At 36.2% G+C, this 17,512-nt stretch overlaps 1 pseudogene; it reads right to left on the bottom strand.

The window, feature by feature from the left end:
* Positions 1 to 10,510: 10,510 nt before the first annotated feature.
* On the bottom strand, positions 10,511 to 16,711 carry LOC103008030 (60S ribosomal protein L9-like; annotated as a pseudogene).
* Positions 16,712 to 17,512: the final 801 nt, after the last annotated feature.

Here is a 17,512-nt window from a genome sequence, read left to right as displayed (position 1 = left end):
GTACATGGGCAGAAAATTACTTTAGTGTTAAATATTGCAGGTAATATAGAACTATACCTGAAATACCATATGCTCCTTTCTTCAAAGAATTTATGTGTATATTATTTTTTATTTGCTAACTTAACCCAAATAAAAATTCTAGGTACTGGTTTTACCATCCCTTTTTTATAAAGGAGAAAACAAGGAACTGAGATGTAAAAAAGTAGTAATAGTAGCAGTAGTAGTAGTAGTAGTAGTAGTTGTTGTTGTTGTAGTCCAGTAAACAAAATGTGATGTTATATAAAGTTTGTGATAATGAAAACAGGAGCTATTGCAAGGAAGAAATGGGCCTATCTAATGGATGGTTTGAGTGAAAAATTAAAGGAGCTTTAAAAAAAAAGGATATTTTTGCATAGGGAATGAGGATTGGGCTTGAGCCTAATGGATCACAAGCTTTAAAAAGGGCTATTTTGAGATATATCTGGGTTAAGATACAGTGGAATTGGGTATGAGTATCTTGAGATCAACAGTCAAGCATGTGTAGTTTTGTTATTATTGTTTATCGGTGACACTATCATTTAAGATTTTTTAAAGTGGCATGAGACATTTGGTACAAAATCTGACCCCAAAAAATCAGTAGATAAAAGTAGAGAGAGCCTGGAATTGTGGGGGGCCATGAAGAGGAGTTTTCAACTGTTTATATTCTTTCCAAAGTGGGAGCAATTTTTTTGCTTTTTTTGGTGGAGGAGAAGAGAAAGCTGATTCTTTAGTGGTATATAGATAGGAATTCAAAGTTTTAAAGGATGTTTGAAGATAATACTTTAAAATATTTCATCTTTTGAAAGCACCTTCACACACATTATCAATAAACTCTCAAATAACATAAAAGGTGGAACAAGACAGCTATTTCTTTCATTGCCGGGTATGAAAACTAAAGAACATAAGAACCATAGAATTTGCTCAGTCACAAACGTAGCAAGTGACAGACACCAAAGTGCAACCCATATTGCCTATCTCCTAGTTAATTACTTTTACCCCACGTATCACACAGTCTCTCAGATATATGTGTCACTGCTCCCTTTCCCATATCAGGTAATTTTCTAACTTGCAGTATGCTTTCTCTGAGGGGGCTTTTGGAAATTATAGAAATAATAATCATAGAATATTGAAGCTTCATGTAAAGTAGAAATGTGCTTTATAAATATTAAATGGTAGGTGACTAGGAGTATAAAATAATTTTGCTCTAAGCTGCTAACAATGATTAAACATACTTTTTTAAGGGCTGCTCTTTCGAAATTCTACTTATTTTTAAATCCAGTACTTGGCAATGCCCTCCTTTAATGTTGCCTTTTGTAATGCCTGCTTCCTCCTACCCATAAAGTCTGTTAGATTACACTGACATAAATAAATGTAGGCGATATTATGCTTAAAAAAAAAGATGGTGTTAATTGGGGACCACAGAAAAGAAAAACAGTGAGAATGAATGTTGCAAGGATATTTTAAATCCAAGAGAAGAACTGGCTTTGCTGACTGTTGAGAATAGTCTGTCCATAAGGAAGAGTGATTCCTAATGAGGATGGATGTACCACCTAAGTGTATACGAAACAGCCTCAGCAAGGAAGAAATTGTGATACATGTATAGAGCCTTTTCATTGAACCATGCCTGTTATAAGGCTACGTTTGAAGCCAGTAGAAAGCATTCTCCTATGTATTGTACAATAAGTAAAATGGCATGATGGAAACAAATATCATCAAGCTCTAAGAGCCTAGAAATTGTGAGTTCTTTGTTTTCTGAACAAGAGAATTTTCCACTATCTAAATGTCTGACAAGCAGACACTGAATTCTTTACTCAGTTGAGAATTTGTTTCAGTATCATAATAAAGATGAATTGATACAGGATGAGAAGATTATTTTGTAGGGGGATAAAACACATTTATGGGGCCGGGTATATTAATAACTAATGATTTTAGTTCCAATTTTATTGAAAACAATTGAGGCAGATAAATAAATGTAAGAAAAGCATGATTTCTATCTACCTGATAGAAGCTTATAAATAATTATGTATATATATTTTTTTACTTTCCAGTAACTTCAAAGAAAATTTAAATATATATATATACGAAATATTCATTCTCAAAATTGCACTCAAAATTTGCAGAGAAGGGCTTCCCTGGTGGTGCAGTGGTTGAGAATCTGCCTGCCAATGCAGGGGACACGGGTTCGAGCCCTGGGCTGGGAAGATCTCACATGCCGCGGAGCAACTAGGCCCGTGAGCCACAACTACTGAGCCTGCACGTCTGGAGCCTGTGCTCCGCAACAAGAGAGGCCGCGATAGTGAGAGGCCCGCGCACCGCGATGAAGAGTGGCCCCCACTTGCCACAACTAGGGAAAGCCCTCGCACAGAAACGAAGACCCAACACAGCTAAAAATAAATAAATAAATTAATTAATTAAAAAAAAATTCAGTGTTAAAAAAAAAAAATTTGCAGAGAAAAAAATTACAGTATACAAGTTTTTTTGTCTGTCATCCTATTATGAAAGGATAAGAAATTCTATTTCATTTCCAAATAACAATAATACCACCTTATGGTTATATGGCACATTTTGTCTGAGAGCATGAACGATCGTCTCAATGCAAGGTATAACAGGATTTTAGCATTTAAAATTAATGACATTTCTGGTGGTGAAAATTCAAAAGTGAAAAACAGCATCTGATTTTTGCTATGCAGGCACAATGCAGACACTGAGAAAAATTTAAAAATTTGTGACTTTGTATTTTCAGATATATAAAGAGATAAGGAGAATCATCTGGAAACTTCTACAAATTTTACATAAATTTTTCAGGAGTCCAGTTTGAATCCTAAAGGTTAAAAATATGTCATACATAAAAGGTTCATTTCAATTTGAAGTACTCATTTGAGACCATTTAAAATCTTTTCTTGGATTTGGAAATCTGTGAGATGGATACATTTCTAGGAATATCAAAGATGAAAATACTGTCGTATAATCTGAAATTCTGACACATCTCATCTGTCATAACATATTTCATATATATTTCGATATATTCTCAATATATTGGTGACAACAGTAAACTCAAAATTATACTTTGGTCCCAAATTAGTGCAGCCACTATGGAGAACAGTATGGAGGGTCCTTAAAATAATACTAGAGTTACCATATGATCCAGCAATCCCACTCCTGGGCATATATCTGGAGAAAACTATAATTTGAAAAGATAAATGCACCCCAGTGTTCACTGCTGCACTATTTACAATAGCCAAGACATGGAAGCAACCTAAATGTCCATTGACAGATGAACCAATAAAGAAGATGTGGTATAGAATGCAGTGGAATATTACTCAGCCATAAAAGGATGAAATAATGCCATTCACAGCAACATGGATGGACCTAGAGATTATCATACTAAGTAAGCCAGACAGAGGAAGATGAATATCGTATAATATCGCTTATATGTGGAATCTAAAAAAAAATGATACAAATGAACTTATTCATAAAACAGAAATAGACGAACAGACATAGAAAACAAATTTATGGTTACCAAAGGGGAAAGTGGGGGGAGGAATAAATAAGGAGTTTGGGATGAAAACATATACAATAATATATATAAAATAGATAAACAATAAGGACCTACTATATAGCACAGGGAACTATACTCAATATCTTGTAATAATTTATAAGGGAAAAGAGTCTGGAAAAGAATATATACATATATATATAAAACTGAATCAGTTTTGTACACTTGAAACTAACACAACATTGTAAATCAACTATACTTCAATTAAAAAAAATTATACTTCGGTCCCAATCAATGGATTATTTGTGGTCAGTAGTCCCCTGATTATTTTAATCCATTGTTATTCTCCAGAAAAAGACATAGTGATATATTATTAGTAAAGAAGATGAAAGACAAATGATAATGTTATATGTGCTTCCTGTAGTTGTCACTTATTAGTGATCCTTAGCATTGATTACACTATAATTTCAGTTGACATTTTAAAATATATAAACATATTCTCAAAAGGTATATTATATAACCACCACCTCTTAGAATTTCAGGGGAATAATGGGCCCTAAGAATCATCTAATCTTTTGCCTAATTTTATAACTAAGGAAACTGGAGTGCACAGAAATTAAAGTGACTGCCTCAGGTTTTGCAATATAAGTTGCTAGCACAGCTAGTTCAAAAATTTAGGCCTACTGATTCACTTTACTTACATTATTCTATTGATTTAAGAGTAAATTAAGATGTGTAATTTATTTATTTGTGTACATTAAACAGATGTAAGTCTCAGAGAGCAATGAAATTTTTAGCATAGAACTGTTTTAATAATTTCTTACATGATTGATTTAATTAATTAAATCAGTACTAACATTGCAACTAAAGTCACTGTGACCTGAATAAAATGTGACTGACCTTCAGTGAGTAATATGTACCTACTCATTCATTAAGTCAATATATAGTGTGTTTCTACTAAGTGCCAGGCCGTGTTTGAGGCATTCAGAGTATAGGGGTAAACAGAAATAAACCAGTTTTTATGCAAGTAATTTTTTTTTTTTTAACAAAGACACGGCATAAAATAAGTATGCTAGTTCATGATAAGCACTTTGGAGAAAAAAAAAAAGAAAAATACTGTGTAAGCAAGCCTAAGGCAAGATGGAGTTTCATTTGAACAGGGTGTACAGAAAGGCCTCAATTTAGAAGCTAAACTTTGATTGGTGAGTGCAGAACCCATAAGGAAGAACATTAACGGCAGCAGGAATACCAAATGTGCTGATCCTGAATAGGAAGCGTGGCTGGTGTGCTCAAGAAACAATGAAAGGTCTAGAGCAGTGGTATATGGGAGCAGGTTACTAGTAGAGGAGATCAGAGAAGGGAGGTAAGCAAGCCATGGATTGGGGAAGATTATTAGGGTCCTGAGGCCATGGAGATGTCTTGGACTTTTAGATTTAAAGCCCTCAAAGAGCTTTGAGCAAAGAAAGGATCTGATCTTTCTTACATTAACAAGATCACTCTGGTTGCTGTGTAGGAGATAGACTTCAGTGGAACAAGAGTAGAAGCAGCAGGAAGAACAATAGGAAGCTACTGCAACAAAGCAGACAAGAGATGATGTTGGCACCGAAGATTATTACACCACAACTAAGTACTCTGGGAAATCCATTTCCTATACTGTAACAGATCCGTCAGGAAACAGGTGGATCATTCAAATGTTATTTGAGGAGATTTTAATAAAGAGATTATTTCCAAGGGTAGACCAAGGTCATTAATAAATAGTGTAATACACTGAGGCTAGTTATAACAGGGAAAAAGTAGTACCCTCTAGGTCTAATGGGAGGAAGCAATGGGAGCAAGCTAGTACTGGAACCTAAAGAGGAGAGCTATACGGAGAAGGCTTCTCAATGGCAGTAACAGCCAAAAGGGACACTGGTCACAAACTGGCAGAGAGACATCCAGGGGAATTAATACCCCCTATATCAGTCTCCTCTCTTCCTTTGATCTCCTGTTGGTACAGCCTGTTGACCAAACCCAAGGAGAAACCAGAGGGTAAGGAAATGCTTTGATGAGCCCCCCCCCAGTTTAGACTTTTGAGAATGGAACAAGGTGAAGAGTAAACTGGAAGCATAAACAGAAGATTGTCCTAACTCACGCCAAGTACACTCACACACTAAACTGTTAAGAACTTACTATATCTTGTTTAAACACATACATGCAGAAATTTGAAATATATATATTTCAGGTAATAATTCATGAACAAAACTAATTCATTAAAGTCATTAATGTGTTCTTACTCTTGGGCAATGATGTATAAAGTTTAAATATTATGGATTTTTAATGAAATTATTCTATTCAGGATGTCAGTGAAAAAATGATGTGTGTTTGCTCATCTCTGTACTATCAAATCAGACATTCAGGAATTATTACTAGGAGTTACTGAATATGTGTCAGGCATTTAAGAGATTTTCCAGAATATAAAAACATTGAGTTCACTCAAAGTTCTACTTATTTTCTTAACCAGCTTCTCTTCTCTCTCTCTTGACCCTTATAGTACCTGCAGTCTGAACAGATATTTCAGATGCCAGAAAACCATCTCATTTTCCAAGATTAGGTAATATCCCAAGGTGTTTCCTACTTTCAGATTAATTCATAGTAAAATTAGTACCTCTTGGATCAGTAGAGTTCTTAAAGAGAAAATAACAGTACAATAAAAATAAATATTATGTTTTATGTTTTTTAATTTTCCAAGTATTTCCGCATATAAGAACTCAGCTGGTAAGGAAAACATGAATAGCAAAAAATACTTACAAACTTGGCCGAGGAGGTGGAATCTTTGGGTTTTATGGAAAATATATGTTGTCAGCAGTCCAAACAAACAAAGACAATAAGCAAAAACAAGAGTCTAATACAAGTTCAAATTATTTCAGTTACTCAGAAATCACCTCCTGTCCCTACAATTCAGTGACGATTACAGTGTAAAGTTTCATGGCAGAAGGGCAATTTTCCCTGCCCTCTCACTCGAATATTCAGATGCTCTTCTACTGTGGTTTGTAGGTGTACTTCCAGTTATTAAGCAATTAAACTGAACCAGGTAAATAGGAATGGAGAACCCATTTCACTGATAACTCACTGGAAGGTGCTATCTTTCTTCCATTTCCTGTTTTTAATCAACAAGCCATCTCCAACCTATATCACAAGAAATATTTGATACTTGTTTTTGCTTCTATAAGAAAATATATTCCAGGTTCTACTATGATGCATGGTCATTACTTTCTTTGATAGTCCACAAAATTCTATTTATTTGAATTATAGCATTACAAGAAGTATAACTGCTTATTTTGCCCTGGGAAAATATATTATCACTTCCAAGAGGGGAGTCAGCAAACTGATATGTAGTTTGGGCTGGTGGAGTGGAAAGAATATGTGCTTTAAAATCAGAGATTTATTTTATTTTACAAACACTTACATATTGCTCACCATGGGATTCTAAACATTTTATAAACATTAACTTATAACAACCCTATGAAGAAGACTTTATCCCCCAAGGATCATCATTCTCAATCAAATTTCATGAATAAGGATACTGAGGCTCAAGTGGCTAAACAACTGACCAAAAGTCACATAGCTTATAAGTGGTAGAATGAGGATTTTAAATCAATCAGCCTCTATTCCCAATATGGGGGAAATATATCCTACCTCAGTAAATTGTAAGGATTCAATGAGATGTTTAAGGGCTACCTCCTCTCCCTGTGTTGTGCTTCCTTGTCTAGACAATGAAATATGCTCAGTATTCTTCCTTAAAACAAATGATTCAACAAACAAAAACAACATTGTCTTACTCCACACTTTCTTCTCTAAGATTACCTGATTTCTCTCCTATTCATTGTCAAATTTATTGAAAGGACTACAGCTGCTGCCTCTATTTCCTCATCCACCCTTTACTCTCTCACTTACCAGCTCCTCCACTCTGTCTCTGAGTCTTCTCCTCTTCACACAATCTGTTTCTATTATGGTCACTAATGACTTTCAAATTTCAGGTTCAATGGAGATTTTTAATCATTAGTTGGTAGCAGTCAACACATTTGAACACTCCTTATTCAGATTACTCTTTTCTTTTGGTGCCCTTGATTCAAAATTCAGAGTTCTGTCTTATGATTCAATTTTCTCATACTACATACTCTGCTGACATGATAATATCCACTACTCTGACTTCAGTTTCCTTGTATGTAGGTTCTTGTGAAATACCCTGGGTTCCAGTGTAGTATCTCTTGCCCTAATGCCCAGCTGCCATCAGCTGCTGACATCTATAGCAAATAAAACCTATGACTTGTTTTCTGATTTGTCAGGCTAATAGCGCTCTTACCTAGTCTGACTAGGGAGACTACTATTTTGCCATGTGATACATTCAGTGGTCTTCAGATACCCACCTGGGCACCCTCTCTTCAGTCTCACAGCATTGTGGATACTGCAGAGGAATAACTGCTCCCTTTCCTCCCCATTTTCTGGGACTATTTTACCCAACTGGATCGACTTCGTTGTGGGGTGCTAAGCCAGATCACATCCCAGATATCTGCTTCCTCCTTTTCTAGGCTTAAAGGAAAACTAGAAAGTCCTGCAGAAAATTGCAAGTATGCTTTTGCCCTTTGTCAACTGGTCATGTTACTGCCTAACATACCACTTGGGTGGCCACATGTTACACTGGCATTCCCTCTAAGGGAAACTTGAATTTTTTTCTAATATGTAGGTAAGAAAGTGAGAAACAAACACCCTTGTTCAGAACTCCTGAAAAATTATCTGGTTGTTTCTATTGCTGGAATTATGATGTTGTGGACTGAACAAGAGAGGAGGAGAGGAGTAAAAGGATTGTTTTATCCTCTACTTTCTGTCTTTGTAGAGCCAGCTCCCCTCTGGCAATGGGAATAGCTACTTTCATTTTTATAATACATACCTGACCTTACAATTTGTTGTTCCCTTTCTTGTGGCTAAGATATAGATATAGCTGATATAGATTTGTGACAAATACAAGTTCTATAGGTCCTTTAGGGCCTGCTGATGGATAAAAGAAGGTTAAATGAGATAGAAAATTAAACATGTTTCTAACTCTGGGGAAGTTTCCCATGGGGTAATACGGGCCAGTATACTGACCAGCATCAGCGGACTCTGACCCTGTCCACTTGGCCCACCAGACTCTAGGGGAGAATCTGAAAGGAAACACTGCTAGTGCTCTCTATGACACAAACGGATAACCAAGTAGAGGTTTTATGCATAAATTCACTAAATCTCCAAAGACAATTTTAATGACTTCTATTTCAGAAGTTGGAGATATGACATGATACGATTTCTGATTATGCCTTTCTGTGGGATTCTGGAATCTGTGGTAAAGATCACTGAAAGTTTGAAAACGGCATCTCTAAAATTAAAATTGAGTAGCCTATGGTCATGTTTATTTGCCGAAGGCATGGTTGATGATATAAAAATATGACCTATCTCAGCTGGCTAGGCAGCATCTTAATAAATGCACTGACTCATGCTGTGATTTCAGTCACCTGAGATGAGTTTTTTGGATTAAACCCTTTTCCCCCTGATTCCAACTTATTTTTTGTCTTATCTTTACTACCTTCAGCAAATTTATGTAGACAGCCTGTGCAAATGGTGGAAGGAGGATAAAGAAACCTCTTTTGCTTTGTAAATTTGTATTTTGATTTATGTGGTATTAAAATTATTCAGAGGTGGTTAAAACAGGGAAACATTTACCCAGAGGTAAGAACCTGAGTGAAAATGAGAAACAGCTGGGGGTATCCAGCTAAATGGGTTTCTTATAAATATCCACTGGAATTATCTGGGGCAAAAGAAGACAAAGATTTAGAAGTGTGATATACCAAAGGGCTCTAGAAATTGCTTAAAACAGATCTTTTCATGCTCATAGTAGAAAATTGGGAAGTGTTAAGAAGGCAATTATCACCTGTAATCTAAATATCAATTGACTACACACGTGGTAACTAATGGACTCAAACTATGAAAGTGAACTATAGCTTCTGCAAGGAGTGAAAATAGCATATTCACTCATTTATTCAAAAATTATTTATTAAGAATCTGATATGTGACAGACACTGGGGTTTCAGTGACAAACTATAAATTGGTGAGACACAAAATAAGCAATGAAATATATGGATAAGCAAAATACTCAAAGGTTATAGTAGGTTCTGTAGGAGAAGTAAGCAGATGTTTTGACAGAAAAAAGAGAAGTTCAAAGGGGGAAATCTATTCCAGATAGGATGGTCAAGAAACACCTCTCAGGGTGTGGCATTTCATCTGAGACCTAAAGAATAAGAAGAGCCATGGGAAAGTGGTCCAGATAGAGGTGAGAGTGGATATGAGGATCTAAGGCTAGAAAGGCTCCATGTCTTCAAAGAAGACAAAGAACAATGCAACTGAAGAAAAAGCTAGGGGGAGCACAATGGGTAAAAATCCAGACAAGAGTTAAAGCATGCAGTATCTTATAGATCAGGATAAGGAGTTTCAATTTTATTTGAGCACAACAGAAAACCATTAAGAGGTTTTAAGTAGGGAAGTGATGTGATCTGAATGGTTTTTCAAAAATATTTGTTTTGTGGAGAACTTAGAAGGAAGAAATGAGAAAGTCCTCAGACTAATTAGAATACTAATAGTAATACAGGCTAGAGATGATTGGGGCTTGGACTAGAGAGGGGCAGGGGAGGCAAAGAAGAGTGGATTGAATAGACATGTATTTCGGAGGTAGAACTAACAAACTTGAAATTGAGCAAATACAGTTTATAGAGATAGACGAATTAAGGATGATTCTTTTGGCTTGAGCAAGTAATGGTTCCATTGTAAAAACAGACAACAGCTTGTGGATAGAGAGGGTAATCAGATGATCTGGGTTTTTTGTTGTTGTTTTTTCAATAGAGGCTTTTATTGCATCTTTAAAATATCACAAGAAGGTCTTAGGAGTCATCAGGCATCTTATTGTTTCCATAGCTAGACAACTCTTAGACTTTATTCATCAGCCTGCTGAACTTTTCCTTTTTCAGAAACATAGACACCATCTCCAAATTTTCTGATATTCTCATTTATAACTGTTCTGGCTTGCTGAGTCAAAATAGCTAAATTTGATACGTGTTTAGTGCCGTTTCCTTCAAGAATTAACTCATCATTCTGGACTCAAGATAGTGAACAAAGAACGCCTTGTCTCATGCAAACCCTGCAGATGTAGTTTTCAACCAAGAAATTTCTAATTTCAACGAGAGACCCATTCTACATAATGAGGTTGATGGGAAAGTGGCACAAACCTCACCTTGTAACAGGAGCCCAGTGTGACACCCTTGATCATGTTCTATGCATGACTATAGATAGTGTGAACAGTAACCACTTCCTTTCTATTTCCCTACTATTTGTCAATGCTGGGGTCTCTTCACTCCAAGGAGACTGAATTCTACATTGATGTGACTGAAGTTCCTCCACAGAGTTCCTCTGGGGTCCTTGAAAATAACTGTGCGTCCTTTCAGAGTGATGTCAACATTTTCTGGAATGTCAACAGTCTGATGAGAATCATCTTCGTTCTCACAGTAGAGGTAGCAAAAATCGTAAGTGATCTGTTTTGAATGTATTATGTTTGAATTACCCTAGGGAAGACATCAGGAAGACAGCTGAATATATGTGACTGAAGCTTATAGAAGAGATCTGGACAAAAGATACAAATTTGGGAGTCATCAGCATGGAGGTAAATATTATTTATGGTCATAGGACTAGGTAAGATCATCTAAGTGCCATTTGTTATGATGAGTAACATGTGTGTAGAAAACCTGAAAGTCTTTTGAGAATAAAATCTGAAACTTAAAACCATTTTTGCTAAAGAAATCATCACAGAGGAGTGACCCACACTATATTTGGGTTTTGTTTCTTGATTCACCTATGCCTAAAATTTATTCTACTTAGTTGTACAAGGCTTCTTGCATTCAAAGAATCTCCTGTAATTCTATCATTTTATATACTATTTTCAAAGAATAAATTAGCATGTTAAAGATGTTGGTGATTTACATGAAGACTTCGTCAGAATAGTTAAATCTACAAAAGACAAAGAGCTGGCTGATGAAAGTGTTGACAAAGGTAAGGCTTATGTGTTGAATGACAGAAATAGTTTTCACAAAAATGCAGTTCAGAGTGATGACTTGAAATGTTAGAAATAAATGATATTAGTTACATTAAAAGTTATATATTTCTGTTGAAACAATTATTCAAGTAGAAGATTGGGGATACATATCTATGTAATAGTTGTTGTTTTTTTTTAATTTGGAGGTTAAAAAAAATAAAGGTTAAACTTCAATTAACCATGTGGGATAGGTACTTAAAATAAAATGTAAATTTAAGCTGTGTGGTAATCAGTTAAAATTAGATAGACCTGAAGTGTAATCCATGCCATCACTTCCCAGCAATGTGTCTTTGGAGTCTTACTATCTATGCCACTTGTCAAATTCTCATAATAACAGTCTAGAACATAAAGAGCTTTCCTCAAACATTGTTTGAAGGGATTTTTCCATGTTACTAAGCATATTACAAAATTATTTTAATAGTTGCACAATGGTCCATTTACTGAAAGTTCTAAGCCATCATTTGTCTATTATCCTTTTGTTGGATGTTTAGAATATTTTTCATTTTACATTATTATCATAACTTTTTATTTGTTTTGAATCTCAGCCCTTGGTATTCTGCAGCAGCTCTGCTATACACACCCCCGCCAAGTCTATTCACTTGACCCGCTCTTACAGGATGTTTAGATAGCCTCTACTCCTTCACTCTCCTCTCATATCTCCAATACCTCTTCTCTATTTTTCCCCTCAGCTTGTTGATCTTGCTTCCTATGCTAAAAAAAAAGAAAATAAAAGAGAAAAAGAAGCAAACAGAAGAAAACATTCCAAGCTGCTACAATCAAGTCACCTATTTGTATCTGTGCCTATACATTCTGTCTTCCCTTCTGTTACTTTGAATGAACAGCCTGTGTTTTCATTGAAGGACATTTCTTCCACTTGTACACCTGCTCAAACACATTGCTCCAGGAATTTTTGTCTTGGACATTATACCTTTCCCTCGACTAAATTATTCCAAGAGCATACAAGCATTCTGCTATTTATCCCATCTTAAAAAAATCAGAAAAAAAATTCTCAATACCACATCCTTTTTCTACCTTATCTGCTCTCCTTTAGAGGAAAACATCTAAAAGTTTTCTTTATAAGCTGTCTTCAGTTCCTTTCTTTCCATTCTCTTGAATCCTGTCCAATTAGCATTCCACCCCATATGCCATCAAAACTTCCCTCAAGGTTATCACTACCTCCATATTTTAAGCCAATAATAAATGCTCCATCCTCATCTTATCTAAAAGACCAGCAGTACTAATAAGGCTGAGGATGGTCTCCTTAATATACTCTCTTCACTCAGCACCCAGGTTTTCATGTGCTCTTCTTTCTCGCCCAATTTTTATAGCTGCTCCTTCTCATTCAGTTTTGCTGGGTTTACAGTATCTCACGACCTCCAAACACTGGAAAAGCTCGAGCCTCAGTTCTACTCTTAAAACCTCTTGATTTTACACCATCAGTCACTGCCCTGTGATCTCATCCATGAATTTTTTATGCTGAAAACTTTCAAATTTATATCACCAGCTCAGACCCCTCTGAACTCTACACTTAGATGTACAACTTTCTAGTAAGATATACCTGTTGGATGTAAGAATTTCAAAGACTAAACTCATGATCCGTACCTCCAAACCTGCCCTTCCCACAATCTTTCTAAAAATCAATAAAATCAATCTTCCTAATATCAATCAGTATATCAATACTCTGTCTTTCCCATTTCTCAGGCCAAAAAAAAAAAAAAAAGGTCATTCATGATTTGATTATTCTTTTTGCCTCTTATACTTTTCCTCTGTCAGCACACTCTTTCCTTTCTACCTTCAAAATGCAGGCAGTGTCTGAACATTTTTCATTATTTCCATTACTCCTATCCTAATACAAGCTATCACTATCACTCACTCAGATTACCATAATAACCTTCTGGTTCAGGAGTGTGCACTTTTACCCACAAGGATCAGATAGTGAGTGTTTTAGTTACTGCAGGCCATAAGGTCCTGTTGCAGCTACTTACCTCTGCCACAATGTGAAAGCAGCCATCTACAGTATGCAATTTAATGAATGTAGCTGTGTTCCAATAAAACTATTTACTAAAACAGGAAGCTGGCCAGATGTGATCTATGGGCTGTAGTTTTCCAACACCTATTCTAGTTTGTCTCTCTGACTCATCTTTCTTTCCTAATATCTATTCTCAACACAAGGGCCACAGTGATCCCTTTGAAATGAAAATCAAAGCACATGATACATCTACTCAAAACTGCTTGTGCTCCCCATTTCACTCACAGGAAAAGCCAAAATTCTTAGTATGGCATACAAACTTCTAAACAATATGTTTCCTCAATTTTGCTCCCTGTGATCCAGCCACATTGGTCCTTCTGCTGGTCCTTGAACTTGCCGCATGCATGAGGGCATCTGTCCTTTCTATGTCCTGTCTGAGAACCCATGGAACTGCAAAGCTCACTTTCCACATTCCTTAGGTCCCTGATCAAATGTCACATTTTCAAGGAAGCCTTTCCTCCCTAAGAAATTACCATCACCCTCCTCTCAACATGCCCCATTCTCTTTTCCTGCTTTATTCTTTTTCCACCATTACCAGCTGGTATGCTAAAAAGTTTAATTTTTATTTGTTTGTTCCCTCCTCAGAATACGTCCCATTACAATATTGGATATACTTGAGGATAAGTTTGTTTTAATGGTTTTCTATTTTATCCCCAGAATCTAGAACAGTTTCTGGTATATAATTTGGGACCAGTAAATAAATATTTGTTGAATGAAGCACCGTAAATGAACGTGGGGAGGGCAAGAGAGAGTTCTTGGCCTAGATGTACCGAAGAGAAATTACTGCATCACATGGCAGAAGTTATTTAAAACTTCAAATGTAATACACCAAGGTTTATCTCTAAATTTTTTTACATAACGTTTTGATGCCCTTTTTTCCCCTCTGTCTCTGTGATGCTTAATTTTTTGTGTCAATTTGATTGAACTAAGGGATGCACTGATAGCTGGTAAAACATTATTTCTGGATGTTTCAATGAGGGAGTTTCTAGAAGAGATTAGCATTTGAATTGAACTGAACAAAGCAGATGTCCCTCCCCAATGTGGAAAGGCATCAGCCAATCCCATTGGAGGCCCATACAGGACAAAAAGGTGGAGGAAGGGTGAACTTCCTCTCTCTCTGGTTGATCTGAGACATCCATCTTCTCTTGCCCTCCTGATTCTCAGACTTTCTGACTCAGACCAGTACTTACACCATTGGTCTCCCAATTCTAAGGCTTTCAGACTCAGACTGAATTCCACCACTTCCTTTCCTGGGTCTCCTGTTTGCAGACAGCACATCCTGGGACCTCTTGGCCTCCTTAACTATGTGATCCAATTCCTATAATAAATCTCCTTTTATCTCTATTACATCTATATCTATATTTACTATTGGCTCTGTTTCTCTGGAGAACCTTGACTAATATAGTCTCCAAAATGAAAATGACTGTTTATTTAACATGCTTTCAGTATTACCCAACTGAACTACATGTACACGGTCATGTGTATACTATTTTAATTTACATACTGATCTCATATTTTTCTCCTATTATGTTCATAAACGAAAGATAGGTCCAATATTTTACTTAGGAGCAAAGAACTTCAGAGACTACTTTAAAGCATTCTGTGTATTATAGTACTTACACCTCTAAACTCTAATCATTCTTTTCATTGTTGACAACTCCCATTAGATCAGCATGCTGTTGAGTATATCTAACTAATTTAACTAGTAATTTAGTAACTAACTTAACTGGTAAGACCCAAGATCTCCCAATTTCAGGTGTGAGAAAAGCACAGAATGAATGAATGAATAAACAGATGAATCAATGTTTAGCAGTACTGGCATCAGGGCTTGGGCTCTCTTACTTCTAGTATGGTCTTCTCTCCACTACAGCATGCGTCTTTTACAGTGACTTCACAAATACTTGTTAAGAGGTAGACAGTCCCCTGAACTTCAAGTTCTAAAAACAATGACAACCAAAAGCCCTACACACCCAACTGCCATTCTAACTAGACAACAGATAATTCATGAAATGAAAAGACTAATAAAAGCAAACCACAGAATTGGTTTCACAAGGTTATTCTGAAAACAAATGGAGCAATAAATCAGTCAGTGGATGGGTGTGAAAAGAGAACCTGGACAGAATAAAGAAGGGCTGCTCGACAGATGAATGGATAAAGAAGATGTGGCACGTATATACAATGGAATATTACTTGGCCATAAAAAGAAATGAAATTGAGTTATTTGTAATGAGGTGGATGGACCTAGAATCTGTCATACAGAGTAAGTCAGAAACAGAAAAACAAATACCATATGCTAACACATATATATGGAATCTAAAAAAAAAAAAAATGCTTCTTAAGAACATAGGGGCAGGACAAGAATAAAGACACAGACATAGAGAATGGACTTAAGGACACGGGGAGGGGGAAGGGTAAACTGGGACAAAGCGAGAGGGTGGCATTGACCAAATGTAAAATAGATAGCTAGTGGGAAGCAGCCGCATAGCACAGGGAGATCAGCTCAGTGCTTTGTGACCACCTAGAGGGGTGGCATAGGGAGGGTGGGAAGGAGACACAAGAGGGAAGGGATATGGGGATGTAAGTATACGTATAGCTGATTCACTTTGTTATACAGCAGAAACTAACACAACAATGTAAAGCAATTATACTCCAATAAAGATGTTAAAAAAAAAAAAAAAGAAGGGCTGGTAGATAAATCCCTTCCATGATTCTATAATAGTAATTCTTAAATGTATTCTAGTTTGGGTTTCTGAACCCCTGGCATCAGTATCACACAGGAAGCTTGTTAAGAATTCAGACTTTGTGACCCCCCCAACCCAACCTCCGAATTTCTGGAGAGCTAATCCTGGAATCTGAATTTTAACTACCCCTCAGATTCTTATATACACTTTAGATTTACAGTCAGAGCCTTGCTACTCAATGTGCTCTGGAACCAGCCGCAAGGACACCACTGTGGAAGGTGCTAGTGATAATGCATATTCTCAGGCCTCTCCTCAATCCTACCAATCAAAGTCTTCATTTTAACAAGATCCCTGGGTGATATGAATGCAAATTAAAATTTAAGAAGCACTACTCTTGAGAGCATCTTTCCATAAGCAATGAAACATAAAGGAACTATTATTTCCCCTATTAGCTAGTCTTTCTTTACACTTTCCCTTAATCGCTCTCCAATGTTACTTTAGAGCCCTACATGGAAACTAGACCAATTAATTTACATAAGATAGAATTATGTAATACATAAAAACAGAATGGTCGAAGAGGAAAGGACCTTAGAGAGCACCTCTTTGAACTCTTTCATTTTACAGATGCAGAGAAATCAGACCCAGAGAGGTCATCTGGGCTCATGAAGATAACTGATGGTTAAGCCAAAAATATATTTCAGGCCCCCTGATTCTGATTTCCTGGCTAATTATATGCTGCTTCCTTCCAGAAGAATTTTACTCATAATTGGGATTTTACTAAAAATTTGGCCTTTAACTTATACAGCTTTTTTTCAAAGCAAAGTCAAATAGTTAGCTAGTAAGAAATCCACTGTTAGTCAAATGTGACATCATCAGTCATCCTAAAATGGGGACTAATTAAAAAAAAAGGACTAGGCTCCTCTATAATCAGGAAGATTATTTTTTAATCTAATTCATTTTTCAGAATAATTACTCAAAATGAATCACTGTCAGTTTATAATAATAATCAGAGAGGAGTTAGAAAATATTGGTGATATTGCAGGGTTCAATTTCTTCCCAAGATAAGAAGATCAAATCAATCCAACAACTGGGAATTGCATTACAGCTATTTCTAAATGGAGGTTAGCTGCATCATTTTA

This window comes from Balaenoptera acutorostrata, chromosome 7 (genome assembly GCF_949987535.1).
Source record: "Balaenoptera acutorostrata chromosome 7, mBalAcu1.1, whole genome shotgun sequence".
Lineage (NCBI taxonomy): Eukaryota > Metazoa > Chordata > Mammalia > Artiodactyla > Balaenopteridae > Balaenoptera > Balaenoptera acutorostrata.
Note: the sequence above shows the minus strand (reverse complement) of the source record. Positions and strands in the feature narration are given on the sequence as shown.